The sequence below is a fragment of the Oncorhynchus masou genome, chromosome 28 (genome assembly GCF_036934945.1).
Source record: "Oncorhynchus masou masou isolate Uvic2021 chromosome 28, UVic_Omas_1.1, whole genome shotgun sequence".
In the NCBI taxonomy this organism is placed as follows: Eukaryota; Metazoa; Chordata; class Actinopteri; order Salmoniformes; family Salmonidae; genus Oncorhynchus; species Oncorhynchus masou.
In genome coordinates this window covers 75,046,909-75,058,653 of record NC_088239.1, presented here as the reverse complement: position 1 = coordinate 75,058,653, position 11,745 = coordinate 75,046,909, and positions in this window count along the sequence as shown.

Genomic DNA, 11,745 nt, shown 5'->3' with positions numbered 1-11,745 from the left:
AAATCACCCCCCTCAAGGGTAGGCTATATCCTACAGGACTATGCTAAATGTAGCAAATATTGCTGTCATCATTCTTGCTGCCTCCAGTTCAGTAGCCATACCTGCGAGATCAGGTGTGCATGTGGTCTCAATTAAATAGAGTGGGCTATAGCCTATGCATGGGCAGAGAAGCACGGGGCAGTTATCTTTCCAAGGAAATGTACTTCCTAAATAGGCCTATGATTAGGCTATAGTTCACTACATTGCCCAGAAATAGGCCTAAATATTGATCACCCATATTTCTCTGTCTGAAAATCTTCCCACTCCTAAAAGGTAGGCTATAAAAAATAGCTCAAGAGAAAGTGCAAGTCTCTCCAACTGCTCTCTTCAAACTACATCTAGTATAGTGGCTGATATATTGTATTACTGGGCTATAAGGGCCATGTGAGAATCTCTGGTAATTTAACCCATTTCTTACTTATTTTGCGCATATTGCCTATAGGGCGCAAAATTGCTAGAACCATGGTTGGCGAGTGAGCTGCATCACATTGCAAATAACATTGCAAATAACATTGCGGTACTGCGATTGGGTTTGGGCCCAGGGGTGGGAGTCAGACAGAAAATCAACGGGTGAAGGTGGGAGTTCATTGCTGTGTCAGTTTGAATTGTAGGGAATTAGCTATTATTGACAGATCAATAATGTAACATTGCCATACTGACTAACAAATCTCACATTGCACTGAAAAAAGGTCAGACTATAAGACTATCAATGGTTTCATCATTTGATTCAGGTTTAGTGTGATTGAGGCAAAAAGAATAGTTAACATTAGCCAACTTTTGGCCAGCTCTCTCTCTCTAGCGTTACATCATCTCGTGAAAGCTTGACAAGTTCATTTACTTCTGAAACAGGACAGAACAAAGGCTACAAAACATTTTCATACAAATAACAGCTGTTAGATAGTGATATGAGGTGGCTATTATTACTATCTGACAGACAACTACAGGCTAGAGCTGATCTGGCTGTGGTAGCTACTAGCTAGCGTAGCTTATTCATTCACCTCAGTTGAGATGGGATGAAACAGTAGAGAGGGGATGAAACATTAGCTAACGTTACATGTCAGTTACAATACTAACTCAGCTCTGTGAATAAACATTAGTTTAGATTGTTTCTGTTAAGTTAAACAGCAGTTACCTTGCCAGCTACATCAGTCAACTAAAGAGTAGCCAGTTTCTGGACAAAAATACAATTTCTGAATGTGTGGGGACATGAAATGGTTTGTTGAGATCGGTGTGGAAGAACTTGACTGGCCTGCACAAAGCCCTGACCGCAACTCCATCGAATACCTTTGGGATGAATTGGAATGCGCCAGGGAAGGGAACCTTCTGCTAATATTGAAGCATTGCATTTTATTTTATTTTTTATTTATTTCACCTTTATTTAACCAGGTAGGCTAGTTGAGAACAAGTTCTCATTTGCAACTGCGACCTGGCCAAGATAAAATATAGCAATTTGACACATACAACAACACAGAGTTACACATGGAATAAACAAATCATAGTCAATAATACAGTAGAACAAAAGAAAACAAAAAGTCTATATACAGTGAGTGCAAATGAGGTAAGATAAGGGAGTTAAGGCAATAAATAGGCCATGGTGGCAAAGTAATTACAATATAGCAATTAAACACTGGAATGGTAGATGTGCAGAAGATGAATGTGCAGGTAGAGATACTGGGGTGCAAAGGAGCAAGATAAATATATAAATAAATACAGTATGGGAATGAGGTAGGTAGATAGATGGGCTGTTTACAGATGGGCTCTTTACAGGTGCAGTGATCTGTGAGCTGCTCTGTCAGCTGGCGCTTAAAGCTAGTGAGGGAGATATGAGTCTCCAGCTCCAGAGATTTTTGCAATTCGCTCCAGTCATTGGCAGCAGAGAACTGGAAGGAGAGGCGGCCTAAGGAAGAATTGGTTTTGGGGGTGACCAGAGAGTTATACCTGCTGGAGTGTGTGCTACAGGTGGGTGCTGCTATGGTGATCAGCGAGCAGAGATAAGGGGGGACTTTACCTAGTAGGGTCTTGTAGATGACCTGGAGCAAGTGGGTTTGGCGACGAGTATGAAGTGAGGGCCTGCCAACAAGAGCGTACAGGTCGCAGTGGTGGGTTGTATATGGGGCTTTGGTGACAAAACGGATGGCACTGTGATACACTGCATCCAATTTATTGAGTAGGATATTGGAGGCTATTTTGTAAATGACATCGCCGAAGTTGAGGATCGGTAGGATGGTCTGTTTTACAACGGTATGTTTGGCAGCATGAGTGAAGGATGCTTTGTTGCGAAATAGGAAGCCAATTCTAGATTTAACTTTGGATTGGAGATGTTTGATGTGAGTCTGGAAGGAGAGTTTACAGTCTAACCAGACACCTAGGTATTTGTAGTTGTCCACATATTCTATGTCAGACCCGTCCAGAGTAAGTGATGCTGAAAAAAACACTCACACACTTCTACAGATGCACAATCGAGAGCATCCTGTCGGGCTGTAATACCGCCTGGTACGGCAGCTGCTCCGCCCACAACCGTAAGGCTCTCCAGAGGGTAGTGAGGTCTGCACAACACATCACCAGGGGCAAACGACCTGCCCTCCACCCGATGTCACAGGAAGGCCATAAAGATCATCAAGGACAACAAACACCCGAGCCACTGCCTGTTCACCCCGCTATCATCCAGAAGGCGAGGTCAGTACAGGTGCACCAAAGCTGGGACCGAGAGACTGAAAAACAGCTTCTATCCCAAGGCCATCAGACTGTTAAACAGCCACCACTAACATTGAGTGGCTGCTGCCAACACACTGACTCAACTCCAGCCACTTTAATAATGGGAATTGATGGAAATTGATGTAAAATATATCACTAGCCACTTTAAACAATGCTACTTAATATAATGTTTACATACCCTACATTATTCATCTCATATGTATATGTATATGTATATGTACAGTGGGACAAAAAAGTATTTAGTCAGCCACCAATTGTGCAAGTTCTCCACTTAAAAAGATGAGAGAGGCCTGTAATTTTCATCATAGGTACACTTCAACTATGACAGACAAAATGAGAAAAAAAATCCAGAAAATCACATTGTAGGATTTTTATTGAATTTATTTGCAGATTATGGTGGAAAATAAGTATTTGGTCAAAAGAATCACAGAATCGCCCACGCACCATAACTTACAGGAAACCACATGAACTTTGATTACATTCCACACAGGGAGGGAAAGGTAGTGTTACGCAATAGCTGGATAGTGTTACGTAATAGCTGACAAAGCACTATATTGCGTGCTAGCTAGGAAAGCACTGTTACGTTCCAGACTTCTCCAGTCATGGTATATTGTTGTGGGAGAAGAGCCAGTGCAAGGAAGTTGCAGACAGATCCATATGAATGTAGAAAGCAAAGAATGGACATACCCTATAAGGTGAGACCCAGATGCAGACACAGGAGGCAGATGGTTTGAGTCTTGATATTTATTAAACAATCCAAAAGGGGTAGGCAAGAGAATGGTCGTGGACAGGCAAAAGGTCAAAACCAGTTCAGAGTCCAGGAGGTACAGAGTGGCAGGCAGGCTTGAGGTCAGGGCAGGCCGAATGGTCAGACAGGCGGGTACGGAGTCCAGAAAACAGGCAAGAGTCAAACCAGGAGGACTAGCAAAAGTGAGTAGAAGCATGAGTACAGGAAAAATACTGGTTGACTTGAAAAGCATACAAGACAAACTGGCACAGAGAGACAGGAAACACAGAGATATATACACCAGGGATAATGTTTTCTTTATTTAACTAGGCAAGTCAGTTAGGAACAAATTCTTATTTTCAATGACGGCCTAGGAACAGTGGGTTAACTGCCTTGTTCGGGGGCAGAACGACAGATTTTCACCTTGGGGATTTGATCTTGAAACCTTTCGGTTACAAATCCAAAGCTCTAACCACTAGGCTACCTGCCACCCCATAATAAGCAACACCTGGAGGGGGTGGAGACAATCATAAGACAGGTGAAACAGATCAGGGTGTGACAGTACTCCCCTTCTAGGGGCGCCACCATGGCATCCTACCTGGGCGCATACCTGGTTGACCGGGGTGTCGGCGGTGGAAGTCGGCAATGAGGGCTGGAACCAGGATGTCTCTAGCGGGACTCCAGCACCTCTCCTCCGGGCCGTAACCCTCCCAGTCAGCCAGGTACTGGAAACCCCTGCCCCGTGTTCGAAAACCCAGGAGATGTTTCCCCGTGTATGCCGGATGGCCATCAATGTCACAGGGAGACGGTGGGCCTGGGGACAGAAGACTGAGACACGGGCTTAATCCTAAACACATGGAACGTAGGGTGAATACGGAGGGTACGGGGTAACAAGAGATGGACAGCAGTGGAATTAAGGACTCTAGAGCTGGGAAACGGACCAATGAAACAAGGGGACAGTTTGCGGGACTCTAAAGAGGCAGGTCCCGTGTGGACAGCCATACCCTCTGCCCAATGCGGTAGCGGGAAGCTGGAGTCCAGCGGTGAGCTGGAGTCCAGCGGGGAGCTGGAGTCCATCGGCAGTCCGCTGGAGTTGGTCTTGAGAAGTGCTACCCGAGCTCTTTTCCAGGTACGTTGACAGTGGGGGACGAACATCTGGGCCGAGGGTACATTGACTCCCGGTTCTTGTTCTGGGAAGAGTGGAGGTTAATACCCCTTGGAGCACTCAAAAGGTGAGAGTCTCGTGGCTGAACAGGGAAGGGTGTTCTGGGCATACTCCACCCAGACCAGTTGTCAGCTCCAGGTAGTGGGGTTGGTTGAGACCAGGCATCTTAGGGTGGTCTCCAGGTCCTGGTTAGCTCACTCTGGCTGGACGTTTGACTGGTGATGGAACCCGGAATATAGGCTGGCCGACGCCACAATAAGGGTGCAGAACACCTTCCAGAACTGAGACGAGAATCAAATCAAATCAAATCAAATTTATTTATATAGCCCTTTGTACATCAGCTGATATCTCAAAGTGCTGTACAGAAACCCAGCCTAAAACCCCAAACAGCAAGCAATGCAGGTGTAGAAGCAACTGAGGACCCCAGTCGGAAACCATAGACACCGGGAGTCCATGGATCCTGAAGACGTGCTGCTCCATGAGCTGGGCCGTCTCCTTGGCAGAAGGTAGTTTGGGGAGAGGGATGAAAAGAGCGGCCTTTGAGAATCGATCCACCACTGTCAGAATGACGGTGTTGCCATCAGACGGGGGAAGCCCAGTGACAAAATAATGGTTTCGGAGACTGAGTGTTTGTCAGAGGAACTGTATAGGTGGAAGGAGCGTCAGACTTCATATTCTTGGACCCTGGGCGGTAGGAAATGGTGAAGTTAAATATTGTAAACAGGAGAGGCCGCCAGGCCTGCCTGGAGTTAAGTCGCTTTGCTGAACGGAGATATTCCACATTTTTATGGTTGGTCCAGACCAGGAATGGTTGTTCTGCTCCTTCCAGCCAGTGCCTCCACTTTTCCAACGCCATTTTGACCGCCAGGAGTTCTCAGTTGCCTACATCGTAGTTCCTCTCTCCAGGATTGAGACGATGGGACAGAAAGGCAGGGTGCAGTAACCCGAATGAAACGGCGGTAGAAGTTAGCAAAACCCAAGACACGTTGCAACTGCACCCTGGACGTAGGTTGAGGCCAATCCACCACTGCTTTCACCTTTCCATGATCCATCTGGAATTTTCCCTCAGCGATGACATATCCCAGAAAGGAGATTGTAGAGCGGTGGAACTCACACTTCTCAGCTTTCACAAAAATTGGTTCTCCAGGAGGCGCTGAAGGACCGGTCTGACATGAAGAACATGTTCTTGGGCAGACTGGGAAAAAAACAGGATGTCGTCAAGGTAGACGAACACAAAATGGTTTGGCATGTCCCGGAGCACATCGTTTACCAGAGCCTGGAAGACAGCTGGTGAGTCCAAACGGCATGACCTGGTACTCAATGTACGCTGGCTGTGTTGAATGCTGTCTTCCACTCATCTCCTTCACGTATCCGAACCACGTAGTCGGCATTTCGAAGGTCCAGCTTGGAAAAAATGGTGGCCCCCTGAAGAGGTTCAAAAGGAGAGGAATGGTAGGGGGTAACGATTCTTAACCGTAATGTCATTTAGACCCCGGTAGTCAATGCAATTCCCCACAAAGAAAAACCCTGCGCTGGCAGGAGATGCAGACAGACGGACAGCCCCAATTGCCAGAGACTCCTCTATGTACTCCTCCATGGCCTTGGTCTCCGGCCCGGATAGAGAATATAGCCTACCACGAGGTGGTGTGGTGCCTGGGAGGAGATCAATGGCACAATCATAAGGACGGTGTGGGGGAAGAGAAGTAGCCCATGCCTTGCTGAAGACCTCCAGGAGGTCTTGGTACTCTGTGGGGACGGCAGGGAAATCAGAGACTTGACTTAAGCCCTGAGGAGGCCGTCTCGGAGAAGGCTGCGCTGCTTTGAGGCAATGGGAATGGCAGAACGGACCCAAACCCAGGATTGAACTTGTGGTCCAGTCAATAACGGGGTTGTGTTCTTTGAGCCAAGACAATCCCAAAACAGGAACATGGGGAGACTCAATGAGGAGAAGCTGCATAGCCTCACTGCGATTTCATGAAACCCGCAGATTAACAGGAACAGTGCTGTGGGAATGGAGCGGCCGTGCAGTGCTCTAGCGTCCATGGGAACAGAGAGGAGTTGAATGGGGATACCTAATTCAGAAACTAGGGTAGCGTCCATAAAACTCTCATCCACCCCAAAGTCAATGAGCACCGGAGAGATTTAGACTGGTCTCCCAACAGCAGTATCACAAAAAAAGGAGTGCGTTTGATGGGATTTAGATTATTCCCAGTCTGGCTCACCAGAGTATGTGTACCTACTACAGAAATAGGTCTCAACTGGGCAGGTGGCTATATAATGTCCTGCAGCCCCACAGTACAGACAACTGTTGGAACTTAGGCTAAATTGCATAGGTTTTGGAGTATCTGACTGGCTATCTGACTGGCTCTCGGACTTACAGATTCCTTCGAAGGTGAGCGAGTTACTGTGGATGAACGAGTGTAACCTAGGCCAGACCTCTCACTCCTGCGTTCCCTTAGACGTCCATCAATTCTAAAGGTGAGGGCGATGAGGGAATCGAGGTCCACCAGTAATTCCAGAACAGTTAGCTCATCTTTTACCACCTCAGATAATCTGTGAAGAAAAGTATTGAAATGTGCATAAATCAACAGCGTAGTCTGCCACACTACGGGAGTCTTGATGTAATCCAAGAAGTTTTCGGGCCGCCTCTCTCCCAGATACCAAAGTACCGAACACCTTCGGTGTTCACCATTTCACACCATTTCCCTCATTAAAATGCAAATCAATTTATAACATTTTTGACATGCGTTTTTCTGGATTTTTTTGTTGTTTTTCTGTCTCTCACTGTTCAAATAAACCTACCATTAAAATTATGGACTGATCATTTCATTGTCAGCGGGCAAACATACAAAATCAGCAGGGGATCAAATACTTTCTCCCCTCACTGTATATTGTTTGCAAACGTTAAACACAGTTTAATAGGTTATTCATTCAATCAAAAACAGTAAAAGGTTAAAACGTTTGATAAGACAGCTTTTAGAACATTAGAATAATAAGGAATGGATATAAATGTGTGGTACTAACAGGGAGTGTCTGCATTTCCATAGAGAATGTTTTATTTTGTTATTATGTTACATGGTGCATAGAGGCTGAATAACAGATCGAGGTTGATTATTTCACAGAGGACCAGCTTCACTGCACTGTCACTGGAGAATTCAGAAGAACAATCTCAAGATCTTGGGCTTGAAGACCTGTGTCTTGCTGCCGTCCATGTTCTCGACCAGACCTCCAGGTCCTCCAGGGCTCTATCCATCTTGTCCTTGGGTACTACCACACCCATGATCTTTGGTATCAACAGCTGAAACACAAAGGCAGCCTTTTGTCATGTACAACCCAAATGTGTTGGATTCAGAAACATGATATTATGCCATAAAAAATGAGAAGGCATGAGATCACCCCCCCTTAATGACTTAGATGCACTATTGTAAAGTGGCTGTTCCACTGGATGTCAGAAGGTGAATTCACCAATTTGTAAGTCGCTCTGGATAAGAGCGTCTGCTAAATGACTTAAATGTAAATGTAAATCAGACAACCTCCTCTCTCAAAATGGAACATAACAAAATACTTGGACACTGAGATACAAAACAGCTCTGTATCAAACGCTTATAACATTGCTTGTTGCAATGCAGAAGATGAGTGGGATGTCAATTTTCTAACCTGTGAAAATCGAAGAGCCACATTCAATCACACCTGCTTTGGCAATGTGTACGCTGCAGTCTAACCACTGCCTGCGCACACACATCTAACATCGAAAACTGGAAGCATTTATCTGTTTAAAATAATACCATTATAATTTAACTAGGCAAGTCAGTTAAGAACAAATTATTTTTTACAATGACCCCAGCCAAATCTGGACCAATTGTGCGCCGCTCTTCGGGACTCCCAATCCCAGCCGGATGTGATGCAGCCTGGATTTGAACTCGGCCCTGCAGTGACACCTCTTGCACTGAGATGCAGTGCCTTAGACCTCTGTGCCACTCAGGAGCTATTACCTGAATCAACTTGGTGCAGGATTATTTGACCACAGGAAAAAGGTGTGCTTAAGCTACTGAGTCAATATTGCTATCGGGGTTTACTGAATGAAGTCCAAAGTTCTTCAAAGTACAATGTGAAAACAACTCTACATTCGATCTTGTAGTAGCGTCACCGACCCTGAGCCAATACATCTTGGAGCCATGCATACGTATTCCCATGTGCTGCCAGGACTGTTCTTCATTACCACAGGTGAGCTTCTGCAGGTCGGCTGGATTCCCGTGGTCTGCGGTCTTGTGCTTCTATGCCAGGTACTTCATAATGGCAATGCTGCAAAGGTGATTGATCAGTTTGTCACTGAAACTCTTGGCCTGGCCACTGTATTGCAATTGTTACTAAAAATCAGAATGGGGATTTGTTTAGATACTCTAGGCATCACAAAGGATTTGTTAAGTAGTCTTATTACATTGCCTCATCAAATAAGTAGAGATGATTGATCTCTCAACTGAACTCAATGTTTTCAATCCCACATTTCAGCCGAACAGAAGGCTCCATCTCGGATTACAGGAGCTTTCCTCATCATGTTGATCTTTCCCAAATCTCCATACTGCTCTCCTGCAATGTAGTGAATCACAATACCAAAATTGTCCAGTTTTGCTCCCAATGGTTAGGCCTACATCTCTGAAAACACAACTGGTGTGCAAGTCAAGGGAGTGCCTACTACTGCTCTACAGACTACCTGCATGCAGGGGAGAATAGTAGCCTACCCTACCTGACTTGAACGTCCACCTGAAGTTGTCAGTTGGAAGTTCAAGGAATGACACCTACTTCTGTAAATAACTTTTGTATTCATTCAGCTTTAGATAACCTTTCATTATGTGCACCCATAGGATTAGGCTCACCAGTATGGTAGGCTAAAACAATACTTATAGCATCCAGGCGAATTAGGATGCAGTTTAAATGCATTGTAAGACTTACCCTTTATAGTGTCTTTATAATCAATTTTATGCAAAGAACAAAATGTGTCCAGACTCCAAATAAAACATTTAAAAGTGGAAAGAATTGTGTAGCCTACGCCAAAAGAACAGCCTCTAAAAGAAAGGTTTAGTCACTCAACAATCGCATTTTTTGTGTGCAAAATCAACAATTCCCAGTGTATTATGCAGGGGCTTGCAAATCTTACCAATCGCAATATTTCTGCATAAAACAGTCAATCCATCAAAATATTATCACATAAAACTGATCTATCACCGCAGTACAAAAAGAGGACTGTCAATTTCAACCATTCACCTCACATTAAACACATAATATGGTTCAATCAAGCCACACATCAACCAATTTTCTCCATCAACTTTATAAACAATACCTACCTTCCATAAGTGAAACAGTTTTGAAATTAAAAGGAATGTTGTTCTCCTTGAAAAGGTCTAAATACATTTCTAAAGCCATCTTTAATACAAAGCAATTAAGAAAATAGTGTTCATGGTCGCTCTCCCAACTGATTCCTTGAATTTATTGGACTGTTCTACCCATAAACCACATACCACATTTACATTACATTTAAGTCATTTAGCAGACGCTCTTATCCACGCCCGTCCCTGGTGCGTGAGAAGAATTCCCGACCCTTCTCCCTAGAACACTCCCTAGAACTCGCATGCAAACCAATGATTCATATACCAGTCAAAGGTTTGGAGACACCTACTCATTCCCAGGTTTTTATTTTTTTGTACTATTTTCTACATTGTAGAATAGTAGTGAAGACATCAAAACTATGAAATAACAGATATGGAATAATGTAGTAACCAAAAAAGTGTTAAACAAATCAAAATATATTTGAGATTCTTAAAAGTAGCCACCCTTTGCCTTGATGACAACTTTGTACACTCTTGGCATTCTCTCAACCAGCTTCATGAGGTAGTCACCTGGAATGCATTTCAATTAACAGGTGTGCCTTGTTAAAAGTTCATTTGTGGAATTTCTTTCCTTCTTAATGTGTTTGAGCCAATCAGTTGTGTTGTGACAAGGTAGGAGTGGTGTACAGAAAATAGCACTATTTGTAAGCATAGAAAAACGACAGACCATCATGACTTTAAGACATGAAGGTCAGTCAATGCGTAAAATTTAAAAACCATCAAGCGCTATGATGAAACTGGCTCTCATGAGGACTGCCACAGGAAGGTAAAACCCAGCGTTACCTCTGCTGCAGAGGATAAATTAATTTGTTACCAGCCTCAGAAATTGCAGCCCAAATAAATGCTTCACAGAGTTCAAGTAACAGACACATCTCAACATCAACTGTTCAGAGGAGACTGCGTGAATCAGGCCTTCATGGTCAAATTGCTGCAAATAAACCACTACTAAAGGACACCAATAATAAGAAGAGACTTGCTTGGACGAAGAAACACAAGCAATGCACATTAGACAGGTGGCAATCTGTCCTTTGTTCTGATGAGTTCAAATTTGAGATTTTTGGTTCCCACCACTGTGTCTTTGTGAGACGCAGAGTAGGTGAACGGATGATCTCTGCATGTGTGTTTCCCACCGTGAAGCAGGGAGGAGGAGGTGTGATGGTGTGGGGTTGCTTTGCTGGTGACACTGTCAGTGATTTATTTAGAATTGAAGGCACACTTAACCAGCATGGCTACCACAGCATTCTGTCGCGATATGCCATCCCATCTGGTTTGCGCTTATTGGGACTATCATTTATTTTTCATGACCCAACACACTTCCAGGAAGTGTAAGCGCTACTTGACCAAGAAGGAGAGTGATGGAGTGCTGCATCAAATGACCTGGCCTCCACAATCAACCGACCTCAACCCAATTGAGCCACTGGTTTGGGATGAGTTGGACCGCAGAGTGAAGGAAAAGCAGCCGACAAGTGCTCAGCATATGTGGGAACTCCTTCAAGACTGTTGGAAAAGCATTCCAGGTGAATGCTGAGTGTGCAAAGCCGTCATCAAGGCTAAGGTTGGCTACTTTGAAAAATGCTAAATCGAAAATATATTTTGATTTGTTTAACACTTTTTTGGTTACTACATGATTCCATGTGTTATATCATAGTTTTGATGTCTTCACTATTATTCTACAATGTAGAAAATAGTAAAAATAAAGAAAAACCTTTGTATGA